Here is a 14,580-nt window from a genome sequence, read left to right as displayed (position 1 = left end):
GAAGACCAGTTTTTTTAAGAGTTAACTTTGAAGTAGAGGTGGTGTTGGTGTTGCTACAACACAAGGCCAGGAGCAAACAGTTCAACTCCCTACTCTACCCAATATAAAAGCAGCTTTAAACTATCATTGATGACCAAATCAAATTCACTTCTTCCAATAGTTTGAGGTTTAATTCTGTCTAAAAATCATTGCATGTTTTTATGCCATAGCTCGCACCAAGTCCTGTTCACCAATTGTGCTCTCTGACCTACATTGGCTCCCCATCTTTCTACCATGTGTTCAAATTCCTCCCTGGCCTTTTCCCCTCCCATCTCCAAAACCCTCACATCCAACACTTGAGGACCTGATGTTCCTGCAACTCTGGCCTGTTGTGCGTACCCTACTTCCTTGGTTGCTGTGCCTTAAGTTATGTATCTCCTAAACTTTGGTCATGCCCTTTTTTCTGCTTCTCTCCTGTTTTAAGAGGCTGTTTAAAACCCACCTCTTTGACCAAGCATTCAGTGACCTGTTTCCTGTGGCTGGATGTCAATTTTTGTCTGATTTATGCTCCTGTGAATCACCTTGGGATGCTTTACTACATTAAAGATGTAGGTTGTCGTGGATATCTTTTAATGCCCCCCTTTGCGTTCTCTTCACTGCCTTGCATGATCGATTGTATTTGGAATTAAATGTATCAATTCTATTTGGCTGTAACCGCAAGGGAACATAGGACTTAGGAGCAGGAGTAGGTCACTCAGGCCTTCAAGCCTGTTTTGCCATTCAATAAGATGGCTGACCTGGTTGTGGTCGCAATTCCACTTTGTTATCTGCCTCCTGTAACCCTTGACTCCCTTGTCTAATTCTGCCTTGAATAAATTTAATGACGCAGTCTCCACTGCTTTTTGGGAAAGAGAATTCCATATAATTCCACATTCCCTTTGAGAGAAAAAAAATTCTCCTCACCTCTGTCTTAAAAGGCAGACCTCTTATTCTTAATCTGTGTCCATTGGTTCTAGTCTCTCCCACAGTGGAAATGGCCTCCCGGTATTTACCCTATCAAATCTCAGGATCTTGTGTGTTTCAATAAGACCACTGAGCCTCATTCTTCTAAACTCCAATTAATGGATGTAGGCCCAACCTGTTCAACCCTTAATAAGATGAGCACATTGTTGATTTCTCTTGTCCCCACTCCACCCCTCATAAATTTAACCCATCTAATCTACAATTCTGTTGGGAGGTAGTTATAGTAATACAGGTTGGGGGGCACAGGTTTCCAAGGCTAAATCTGAAAGCCGTAAAATCTTAGTAAAATATACCTTGTTTTTGCATTCTACAACTCAAATGCTAAAGGTTCAACCCACCTTAACCAACCTCAATTCAGGGTGCAGTGAGTTATAATTAAGTTGTGTCCCCAATTTTTGTAGTGGGGTGGGAAAAGGAAGGGAGAATAAAGATTATTTTGTTTAAAAAGTTCACAGGGTTCCTGGTTTGAAATACTATTAGCCCATTTTGATTGCAGTGTGAGATCAGGCCAGGTATTAGGCTCCTTAATTTTTCTGTCTGCATATGCATTAAGTGAAACGGTTCAACAAGTGTACGCTCAGTATTTGCAAGATTGAACTAGTCTGCATTATGGCAAAGTGTTTTGTGCAAGTCTAGAAAATGTTTTAGCATTTAATAATCTGGAAGAATTGTTTGCATTGCACGTTTCCCAATTTTACTTCACTCTTTGTAACCCATGATTCATTCTGGGTGTATGACTGCAGCTAGACTCAATAGTCCCAAACAACCATCCAGATGATCATTATTGGTAAACAATTTAACTAAAGGCTGAAGAGAAATAGCATCCCTTGCCTGATCTTGCACTCCAATCAAAATGGGCTCATGGCGATTCAAACTGGGAATCCTGTGAACTTTTTAAAACAAAAATAAATTTTACTCCCCCCACCTCACCTCGCTGCTGCCTATGTTGAGGTTGGTTAAGGTAGGTTGAACCTTTTAACATTTTTGGCTTCTAGGGTGCAAAACAAGTTGCATTTTAACTTTGATTTTGAGAACAAGGTTTAAATGTTAAAATATTTGCTTAGGGAATAAATCATTTCTCCTTTGGCAATGGTGTACATTAGATTTTGCAATCTACATAGATAACAAAGCTGTTTCTAATCTGTCCCATTAATTCATCTTAACTAGGGCAATTAATTTGTGGTGTGACGTCTGTGACAAATCTGAGCAGCTCTATAGTTTAGGATTTTTCTCTTTGGATGTATAAATCCAAATTTATGAGAGGGTGGATTTAAACATAGGCAGGGGTTTATGCTTCTGTGCTTTAGTGGAAAAGGAAAGAACCTGCATTTATATAACCTTGAACAACCTCGTGACCTTCCAAAATACTTCAATCCCAATGAAGTATATTTAATGTACAGTCGCTGTTTTAGGGAAAACTGGCGAGCAATTAGCACACTGCAAGATCTCAACATGGTAATGAGCTAATGTCTAGATAATTTGTTAGTGATGCTGGTTGAGGGAGAAATATTGCCAGGACACCAGGGAGAACTCCCTGCGCTTTAAAATAGTGCCACAGGATCTTTTATGTCCATTCGGTAGATGTTAAATAACTGCCCAAGAAGCGGAGGGCTTCTTCAGGGCTGCAGTACAGGATCTCAATCTAGATTCTGTGCAAATTTTCCTGATGTAGTACTAGAATCCATGACTTTTTGATTGTGAGTGGGGAGTGCTACCAGTAAGCCAAGGCTATCACTGATACGTGGCTCATAAAGATAAAACAAGAACTTTGCACCACCTCCTACTGTTCTTGGACCTATGTAACATGTTTTTTTCAGTATGCCTTGTGGTCTCTGTTGAGACTCTATATAGTTTTTTGAGTGGGGAATATTGGAAATGTGTTCCAACAGTCCAAATTCAGCTCAGCGACCTAGGCCAGATTGGAATCTGCGCCGTAGGCTATGCTAACCTTCAAATGTACACTTCAGAAATGTCATGTATTTGCATACACTTTTGATAATAGTTTCAGACCATAGTGGCAAAGCATAGTCCAAAGATTCGGATAACAAACATGCAGTTGGTTGTAATATCTGTGATGGTATCAGTGCCCTCCGTATTGCAAATAGAATTTCTTTGCAATTAGTTTGCTGGTGAACTAACATTTTTTAAGCAGCAAATATGTTGCTGAGAACAGGTGTGTGCATCTGCAATAAAATTCACATACAAATCTGATCCATGCAAAGGGAGTTCCGGTGCTGGTGGCTCTATCATCAGAAAATGTAATTTTAGATTGTTTGCCCCCAGAGGTCCTGTAAAAGTTACCTTTTCCTGGTGTCAGTTCAGTAACATGCTCATCCCTGAATCGAAAGATTCAACACAACTCTGGCACAAAATGTAGGCTGATACTTCAGCGCTATACTAAGGGGGTGCTGTTAGAGGTACAGTCTTATAGATGAAACTGAAGTCCCATCTGGCTATTTCAGGTGGGCATAAAAGATGGTGATTTTTGAAGGAAGGCAAGAAATTCTCCTGGTATATGAGCCAGCATTCTTCCCTCAACTAATGTCACCTAAAAATAATTAGTTAATTAGCTGCAGTTCATGGGGGACCATAGGCATCTCACTTTGTTAGAGAGAGACAAGTGGTTATATAGCTTCAGGGGTACCACTCCACATCAAGCATGGGGCAAGGCAAGGAGGCAGTTCTCCATGAAATATTACAGCTGGTATGACGATTTAGCCCAAACCATTGGCATCATTCCTGTACCGCTCTAGCCAATTGAGGTAGCTGACCCTCACTAAAAGTGGTTTATCTAATTTGCTGTTTGTAGGACCTTTGACCATATAAGTGGTGGTACGTGGAAAGTAACTTATCCAAGTCTCAGCAGTAGTGCACTCATTTGGGTTCAAGTCTCACCACAGACTTGAACATAATCTAGGCTGACTCTTAACTGCTGAGGTAGTGCAGCATTGTTGTCTTTTGAAAGAGTCATTAAACCGTGGTCCTATCTACTTTTACAGGCGGATTTAAAAGACCCCATGGCACTGGAGAACTCCCTTACACTTCTAAATTGTTCCAGGGGAGTTCTGCTTTGGGCCCTGGCTAATGCTTTTCCCTCGACCAACATGACTAACCCAGATTATCTGGTTGTTAACTCTGCTGTTTGTGGGATCTTGCTATGTACAAATCGTTTCCTACATTTATAACCGTGATTATGCTTCGTTAGCTGTAAAAAAAAAAAAAAAAAAATTCTTTTGGGCATCCTGAGGTTGTAAAGGGCACTATATAAATCAAATTCATTATTTCTGTTGACAGTGATGTGCTTTGAAATATCTTATGGATTTGACGTATACATGCAAGTCTCGGCAATTATTCTGATCCAGTGCTTTACTTTAAGTTAGAGTGCTCAGTTGCTTGCTATCTTGCCCAGTTTCAAAGTTTGAATAACATAGGAAGTAGAAACAGGAGTAGGTATTTTGACCCCTCGAGCTTGCAGTACCCCACTAGTTACAGCCTGCCAACCTGAGAATGACCTGTTAATTCCTACTCTTAGTCTTTTGCCTGTTAATCACTTCTCAATCCATGCCAGCATATTACCTTCAATCCCATGCACTCTAATTTTGTTTATGTGGGACCTTATCGAAAGCCTTCTGAAAATCCAAATACATCACATCCGCTGGTTCCCCTTTATCTATTCTGCTAATTACATCCTCAAAAAAACTCCCAACAGGTTTGTCAAACATGATTTCCCTTGTTTGACGTAGCATAATAGCATAAATTGTCTTGCTAACATTCATCCTTTAACCAACATCACTACAACAGGTGATCTGGCTTTGCCTTTCATTTCGGTTTATGAGAGGTTGTTGTGCACAAAATTAGGTGCTATGTTTTCCAACATCACAATGGCTACACCTCAAAAGTACTTCCTTGGCTGTAAAGCTCCTTGCTGCCAAACAAATGTAAGTCTTTCTTTTGTTCAATAAACCATTAAAGGACCAATTACTTGAGTATGGATTGCCAAAGCAGAGCCTCATTAGCTAACTCTGTATATGGATATATGGTGGGCACATTGCCTGCAATTTCTTATCTCACACACTTGGCAGACCAGGTTTCCCTACCCGTGACTCAATCAGCCTTAGAATTAGAACACAGATGCACAATTGCCAGGAAACTGATGCTTTTATCTGTCCCACTGTACTTCAGTGGATTGATTACAAAATGAAGGGAATATGTTTTACTACAGACAGAAAATGTCACTTCCTAATACTTATCTACAATGTGACTCATACAGTTCTTGGTGTTATAAAAAAAAAAGCCATGTGTATTGAGTGCCTCCCTCTGCAAGAAGCATATCTCTGGAAGTGAGACTGGCTGATTATGTGGAACACCAACTGGAGAAATATTGAAACGATTTTAAAAAACGCATGTTGAATCCTTTTCATTTTGTGTTCTTTCGATGGTCAATTGGCAAAAATCTTAAACCGTTTTTTGTCTATTTTTGTTCCTCTTTATCGATGTCCCAAGCCCATTCCTAATATGAAGTTTATGAAATTTGATAGCAAAAGGCACATTCATCTCACTCTATTTTATTGTTAAAGTGCAAAACTTTGGAGGCGTATTGCACAAGTACGTGCTTGTAGCAGATTAAGTCCTGGTTTAACAAATCTAAAATTCCTATTACTAATTCTTAAATATTAGGCAGTACACTGGTCTTGGATCCTGTAGTAGTGGGCAGCAGTATTCATCAGCATTCATCACTTAAAGTTAGAAGAATGAATGTGCTTTCTGATTTGAGTAATGATTGTAGATGCTGCAAGATTATTGGGCTAATGACAAAAACAATAACTTGTATTTATACGGTGAGTGTAACATAGTAAAACTTCCCAAAATGCTTCACAGGAGCATTGTGAAACAAAACATGACTTCGAGCTGCATAAGGAAGTATTATGACAGGTGACCCAAAACCTGGTCAAAGAGATAGGTTTTAAGGAACGTCTTAAAGGAGGAAAGAGAGGTTTAGGGAGGGTATTCCAGAGCTTAGGGCCTAAGCAGTTGAAGGCACAGCTGCCAATTAAGATCAAGGATGTCCACAAAACCAGAATTGGAGGAGTGCAGAGATCTCAGAGGCCTGTAGGGCTGGAGAGATTACAGCAATAGGAAGGGGCGGGGCCATGGAGCACCTGAAGATACCAATGAGAATTTTAAATTGAGACATTTCACAGTTCAGGAAGTTTGAAGTGGATATTTGACATTGTCACTCTAAAGTTGGGTCCTTATGACATGAAAAGAAATCCAAAAACTTTATTCTTTTGCTATTTTTAAAAAATTGACTTTCTGCTGAACCATAAAAGATGGCTACTACAAGTTACCTGACCACATGCTTGCCCTTTGTTCTGGGAGTTAGCATCATGAGTTACAAGAACAAATTAATTCCCCTCTCAGCCTGTGGAATCTCATGCCTCATTATATAGACCCTTTGTAATCGACGACAGCAGGGGAAGCGCAGATAAACTGGCTACTCACCCTGAACTATCACAAAAGAGAGAGATAGGAACTTCTTATGCCTGCAGAGCTGTTAACAGATTCATCTCACACCTGGGATTGTCCAGGTCGATTTTAAAAGGGGACCATTGAGGGAACAATGGAATTCTGGCCAGAAGCACAGAAACTGATTGTTACACTACAATTAACCGTTAATGGGCCATATCACATGACCCAAGTCTCTGGCCTTTTGGACAGTTTTAACATTACATCTTTGGCCTATCAGGCAGACTGCTGTTTTAACATCTACTGGAAAGGACTCCAACAGCCCAGCTGAGGAAGCAGCCGGTTACAATCTCTCAGCTCCTTGAAGCCTGCTTGATTTTCAAAAGTCTCTGATCAATGCTTGCCAAGTGGCCTAAGCATAGAAAGGCCATTGTGCCGCAGTGTTATTCGTTTCAAGGATTTTTGTGTGGTCGTCCCCAACCAGAAACTCATTGGGACTGAACTCCACCATGAAGGAAACAGCATCTGCACTTTGACATCTTGGAATCTGGAAATCACGCAAACTAATATTCATTTCTGTGGTTCTTGTCCTGTTACTATCCATCGTTGTATAACTTTTTTTCTATTCCACCCCCTCCCCCCCTTACTGTGTGTTTGTGTGTGTGTGTGTGTGTGTGTGTGGTGGAGTGGGAAGTTGTGAACACTCCTCCGCTTAGTTTTGAATGTGAAATCAACTAACCTTCTGAGTTAATCATAACACGAGTTTGTTGCGAGTTAAAGGTAAATTGAATCACACAATCCAAGGGTTCGGGAAAACACAACACAGCATACTCTAAAAATAATCCTGGTTATGGACAGTTGGTGAGAGGGAAGGAGTACAGTTTGCCTGTCTCTCTTCTGTCTGTAATAGTAATCTTAATAAATTTGTGTCGAAATGCTTTGGTAGAAAGATTTTCCAAATGTCAAAAACATTCATTACTGAATTTAAAAGCCTCCTTCTTTCCCAAATCTTTCCTTTTGGTTGATAGCAGTGAGAAGAAGATCAGACTTTTGAATAATAGATTATGAGCTAGCAGCTGATTAATGCTGTTCTGGTGGTCCAGTATTAAGTTGTCAAAACTAAACGTATCCATTGAATGAATCTGTACAGTTATTAAAATAGAGATACTATTTATGGAGAGGATATATAAGAGATTTACTAGAATGGTTCCAGGGACATGCAATTAAAGACTGGAGAAGTTGGGGTTCTCCTTAGGCCAGAGTAGATTAAGAGGAGATTTGATGGAGGTGTTAAAATAACAAAGGGTTGGATAGAGTAGGTAAAGAGAAACCATTTCAAATGGTTGTCGGGTCAATAACTAGAGCACACAAATTTAGGATGATTGGCAAATGAATCTGGGCAATCCAAGGAAAATTTATTTTATGCAGTGGGTGGTCAGGTCCTGGAACACATAGATTGATAGGTTGCTGGAGACAGGTTCTCAATGGTATCTTGCATAAGGGAATTGGATAAACACTTGAAGGCGAAAACACTGAGGACTGTGGGAAAGAGTAGGGGAGTGGGATTAACCACACTGGTCTTCATAAGAACCAGTACAGACTCAATGCGCCAAATCGGCTCCTCTGTACTGGTATATATTATGATTCTATGTAGATTACAATTAAAGGGGACAGCTTTGCAGTTTTAGCTAATGTAACAGTCTCCCCCACCCCTTTATCCAGTGGGTAGTCAACTGGTATATAATGAAATTATATTCTTTCCATCCAACATAATAAACTAAAAGCAAAATACAGCTGATGCTGGAGATCTGAAATAAAGAAGTTCTGAAAAAGAGTCATACTGGACTCGAAACGTCAACTTTGTTTCTCTCTCCACAGATGCTGCCAGACCTGCTGGGTTTTTCCAGATCTTTCTATTTTTTTTTTCATCCCAGATCCTTAGGGAAAGCTATTCCAGTACAACTATAACACTGGCATCTCCTGGTTATGTGGAAAATTGCCAAGGTATGTCCTGTACAAAAAAAGCAGGACAAATCCAACCCGGCCAATTACCGCCCCATCAGTCTACTCTCAATCATCAGTAAAGTAATGGAAGGGGTCATCAACAGTGCTATCAAGAGGCACTTGCTTAGCAATAACCTGCTCGCTGATGCCCAGCTTGGGTTCTGCCAGGCCACTCAGCTCCTGACCTTATTACAGCCTTGGTTCAAACATGGGCATAAGAGCTGAACTCCCAAGGTGAGGTGAGAGTGACTGCCCTTGACATCAAGGCAGCATTTGGCCGAGTGTGGCATCAAGGAGTCTGAACAAAACTAGAGTCAATGGGAATCGGGGGATAACTCTCCACTGGTTGGAGTCATACCTAGCACAAAGGAAGATGGCTGTGATTGTTGGAGGTCAGTCATCTCAGCTCCAGAGCATCACTGCAGGAGTTCCTCAGGGTAATGTTCTCGGCCCAACCATCTTCAGCTGCTTCATCAATGACCTTCCTTCCAACATAAGGTCAGAAGTGGGGATATTTGCTGATGATTGCACAATGTTCAGCACCATTCATGACTCCTCAGACACTGAGGTAGCCCATGTGTAAATGCAGCAAGACCTGGACAATATCCAGGCTTGGGCTGACAAGTGGCGAGTAACATTCGTGCCACACAAGTGCCAGGCAATGACAATCTGCAACAAAAGAGCATCTAACCATTGCCCCTTAAATGTTCAATGGCATAACCATCACTGAATCCCAGACAATCAACATCCTGGGAGTAACAATTTCTTTTTACATTCATTTACAGGCCAGAAACTGAATTGGACTAGCCTTATAAATACTGTGGCTACAAGAGCAGGTCAAAGGCTAGGAATCCTGTGGTGAGTAACTCACCCCCTAACTCCCAAAAGTCTGTCCACCATCTGCAAGGCATAAGTCAGGAGTGTGATGGAATACTCCCCACTTGCCTGGATGAGTGCAGCTCCAACAACACTCAAGAAGCTTGTCACCATCCAGGACAAAGCAGCCCACTTGATTGGCACCACATCCACAAACATTCACCCCCTCCACCACAGACAAACAGTGGCAGCAGTGTGTACCATCTACAAGATGCATTGCAGGAATTCACCAAGGCTCCTTAAACAGCACTTTCCAAATCCACGACCACTACCATCTAGCAGGATAGATGGGAACACCACCACCTGGATGTTTCACTCCAAGCCACTCACCATCCTGACTTGGAAATATATCGGCCGTTCCTTCACTGTCGCTGGGTCAAAATCCTGGAACTCCCTCCCCAACAGTACTATGGGTGTACCTACACCACATGGGCTGCAGCGGTTCAAGAAGGCAGCTCACCACCACCTTCTCAAGGGCAACTAGGGATGGGCAATAAATGCTGGCCCAGCCAGCGAAGCCAACATCCAGTGAATAAATGTAAAAAGAAGTGTCCTCCATCCTGGAAAGGAAGAAAGGTTGCAGCTGTGGCTCAGTTGAAATCATTCTCACCACTCAAGTTTGAAGGTTGTAGATTCATGACCTGCTCCAGAGAACTGAGCACAAAATCTAGGCTGGCACTTCAGTGCTAATAGTACTATGAGAGTGCTGTGCTTTTGAAGGTGAAATTAATTAATTCCCAGTCTAACATTTTTACCTATTTTCAGATAAACTCAATTAGATCACCGTTTCCTATGTGTTCTCTAATGACTCACTTAACCTGCTTCAGTACTCAAAATTAGATTTAGCATTGAATTCTTCCTTGTTGGATATGCAGTTAACTGAGTTAGGAAACATCCAATCCTGCATGGTCTCAGGGAGCATTCAGGAGCAGAACGCTGAACAGCATAGCTGTTTGCAATAGGAAAGTGTGCAGCGAAAATTGAAAAACGAAAAGGCAAGGCAAATGGGAGTTGTGGAATCGCTCAGTCTGTGCTCAGTTATGTACCAAGCTTTTCTTTGGGTCCTGACTGTAATTTTCAGCACCTTCAAACTCATTGCTATTATTCTTAATCTTACAATCCTGGGTCCTACAATCACATTTTTCTTTTGGACCATGATCTTAGTCTGATCCAGTCTCCTTACAAGTTACATTCCCTCATAGAGTGGAAATTAGTACTGTAAAATTTCCTAAATTGCCGATGAGCCTCATTCTTGACTTCTATCTCAATGTTGGGCGGGCTGTAACGCACCCCCAGTGTGGTCACAGATTCCTTTGCAATGCAACAGAAACCTCCCTTCCCGTGGTTGTCATCTTCTGTTTAATTAACGTGGGCCACACCTTTCCCCTTTTTCATCATCTCTGTAATCTGAAAATTTTTACAGCTGCGGAGATTTCATTTTGCTAACCAAGGGAGTAACAGGATATGGAAACTAAGTGAGTGGAAGGAGTGAAGGTACCCATCAGCTATGGTCTCACTGAAAGGCAGAGCAGGCTTGAAGGGCTGAATGGCCTATTCCTGTTCCTATTTTTCTAAGACAAGTACACACCCAGCTGAAGCTAAGATTCTGTCAAATAGAAGCAAGACTATGATCATTTCCCAAGGATTTCTGAATAATCTCATTTGGTTACTAATCAATTGGAAGCAAGTCAATGATACATAATGGTACAGAAAGTATTTTGGATTAATAACAGTCAAGGTGGCTCCCGTGATCGCACAGGCGCTTTGATATTGATCTATAGCAGAGTTGAAGGTATAAGGTTTGAATCCAGTCTCTGCTGAGCTTGGCTGTTCTCAGGGCCTGCCGGAATCAGAGCACTACAGGGCTCATGAGCCAGGGAGTGGACAAAACAGCCAACGTTCCTGCTCTTGATTACTATCCAATAAGTCAGATAGGATTCTTGACATTATAGAGGCCTAGAGTACAAAAATAATGAAGTTATGCTAAACTGTACTAAAGCACTATGCCCCAGTTCAAGTTGTGTCCAACTCTGGGCATAACACTTATTTATGAAGGATGTCAAGGCCTTGGAGAGGTTGCAGAAGAGATTTATTACAATGCTACCAGGGATGAAAGACGTCAATTATGTGGAAAGACTGGAGGCGCTGGAATTGCTCTCCTCAGAGCAGCGAAGGTTGAGGACAGATTTCATAGAGGTGTTAAGCAACATGAAGTGCTTTGATAATCTTTGTTAAAGCACATACGAGCTGTAAACTCAGATCAATTATTAAACTAAAATCAAAATTATACTGAGTCATTTTCGTCAGATGCATTACTCAATAGTTATGTGGTTGAGTCAGGCCTTTTGAACTTCACTTTCTCCTCCGGAGACATTATAAAACTGGAGCCTAACTTTTAGGATTGCTAAGGGCTGGTCAACTATTTTAAGTGCCTGGAGTTTCGTACATAAAGAATTCATTCACTCCACTTCAAGAATTTCTTATTTTTTAAAAAATAACTTTCCACTGATATTTTTCTTAAATTATTTTGTTGGGCCAATTGGCTTGTTCCTGTGATGTATATTTTATGTAATTCGGCATATGTAACTACTTCTGTGAAGCACCAGTAAAGGTGCTATATAAATGCAAGTTGTTGTTGTAGCTGTAAAGTTAACTTCTACCATGCAAAATCCAAGTTCGTTGATGTTTGATCGCCACCTGTTAATTTATCCAATTTTCCCTTCTATTCTGAATGTCAGTGTTGTCCTGGAGTCTGAGACTTGGCCCTTCATCAATACAAGCAAACACTGCAAATTATATAAAGGAAACAATTCAAGAATGTTAGGTTTAACTTTCAGACCACTGAATGCAAATGGTCCTCCTGGTTTGACCATCTTAGGTTTTCAGTTCTTGAAAATGCCCTTGATTGCTTTAATAACTATTGGTTGTCTGCATCGTTGCCTGTCTCTGTCCTGCCTCAGTCCATCTGCTGCTGATGCCCCAATCACGCCCTTATTACCAGCAGAGCTGACTATTCTAATGCTCTGAAACAAAAACATAAAATGCTAGAAAAACTCAGCAGGCCTGACAGCATCTGTGGAGAGAAAAAGAGAGTTAACTTTTCAAGTCCGCATGACCCTTCTTCAGGCCAACATCCCATCTTTCACTCTTCCTAAAGTTGAGCTCTTCCAAAACTCTGCTGCCCATACCTTAACTCACTTCACTCCACTGCTGTGCTCGCTGCCCTTCACTAGCTCCTGGTCTGTCAATTTCTTAATTTTAAAATTCTGAGCCTTGTGTTTAAATCCCCTCCATGCCCTTTCCCATCCTATGCCTGTTATTTCCTCCTGTCCTACAACCCTCCAAAATCTCCGCATCCCTCCAATTCTGGCATTTTGGACAGCCCTGATTTCCACCCCTCTGCCACTGGTGACCATGCTTCCAGCTTCCTGGGCCCAAAGTTCCAGAATTCCTTGCCCAAACCTCTCTGCCTCTCTACCATGCTGTCATCCTTTAAGTTGCTCCTTAAAAGCTAAGCTTTTGGGCCCCTCTCCTAAAATCTCCTTTTGTGGCAGTTGTCAAGTTTTGTCTGATCAGGTTCCTGTGAAGCACCTTGAGTCATTTTACTCTGTTAAAGGTGCCCTATAAAAACTAGCTGCTGTTATTGTGTTTGGTGCTCGTAGAGTTGAAAAGCATTGTTCTTGTACCTCCTGCACAGCGTAAACACCAGCATGGACTGGCTGGGCCGAATGGCCTGTTACCATCTTGTAAATGCTTTATAACTTTGTAGAAATGCATCCAAGAGTCCAGTGGGTCGTTTTCCCAATGCATGCTTAGCTCTGCATTTCAGATCTTCTAGGAGAGGTGCAGGACCCTGCAAGAGGGACAGGTTTGTGGAGATGTAGGTACGGCTGCAAATACAGAATTAGAATTCTATGACATGTTTCTAAGTCATCTCAAAATTCTCACTTTAGTTATAATGTTATTCCTTACTGGGCCCAAAGGGCTCCTATGCACCTGGGGTACAAATGACTTAGGCAGGACATACAGCATAAAAGAAAGATTGGACGAAAGCTCATCAACATGAAATGTTAACTCTGTTTCTCTCTCTGCAGATTCTTGAGTATTTTCTATTTGTATTTCAGATTTCCAACATCCACAGTATTTTGCTTTTGTACTAGTGTTTAATTCATTACCGCTTCTCTTCCAAGAAAGCTAATAGAATGTTATCATTTATTGCGAGGGGAATTGATTACAAAAGTAGGGAGGTTATGCTTCAGTTGTACAGGGCATGAGTGGAACCACATCTGGAGTATTGTGTGCAGTACTGGTATCCTCATTTACGAAAGGATCTAAATGCATTAGAAGCAGTTCAGAGAAAGTTTACCAGGCTAATACCAGGAATGGGCAGGTTGCCTTATGAGGAAAGGTTGGACAGGTTAGGCTTGTATCCACTGGAATTTAGAAGAGTAAGAGGTGACTTGTTTGAAACCTTTAAGATCCTGAGGGGTCTTGACAGGGTGGATATGGAGAGGATGTTTCCTCTTGTGGGAGAATCTAGAACTAGGTCTCCCTGTTTAAAAATAAGGGGTCGCTCATTTAAGACAGAGATGAGGAGAATTTTTTTCTCTCAGATGGTTGTGAGTCTTTGGAACTCTTCCTCAAAAGGCGGTGGAAGCAGAGTCTTTGAATATTTTTAAGGCGGAGTTAGGTAGATTCTTGATTAATAAGAGGGTGAAAGGTTATCAGGGGTAGGCAGGAATGTGGGGTTGAGGTTCCAATCAGCTCGGCCATGATCTGGAGGAGCAGCTCGAGGTGAGCGAGTGGCCTACTCCAGCTCCTAATTCATATGCTCGTATGTTCAAAATGCCCATTTTGAAGGGTTTCTGCTCATCTTTCTGATGGGATTTCCACCAAATAATTTTGCAACAGGAGCCACTTTCCATTTGTCTCTTTTACTTTGTTCATCTTCATTAATTTCTGTTTCTCTTCTTGTGTTTGATCTACTAAAACTGGCTTTCACAGTCACATTTCCTTCCCCAACAGCCTAACTTAACTTAACTTAACTTAACTTAACTTAACTTAACTTAACTTAACTTAACTTAACTTAACTTAACTTAACTTAACTTAGCTTAGCTTAACTTAACTTATATGGGTTCCGATGAAAGTTCCCTGTCTGAAACGTTAACTGTGTTTCTCTCCCCACAGTTGCTGCCTGAGAGTTTTCCAGCAATTTCTGTTATTATTATGATA

Source organism: Carcharodon carcharias, chromosome 7, assembly GCF_017639515.1.
Source record: "Carcharodon carcharias isolate sCarCar2 chromosome 7, sCarCar2.pri, whole genome shotgun sequence".
Lineage (NCBI taxonomy): Eukaryota > Metazoa > Chordata > Chondrichthyes > Lamniformes > Lamnidae > Carcharodon > Carcharodon carcharias.
This window is presented reverse-complemented; position numbering follows the sequence as displayed.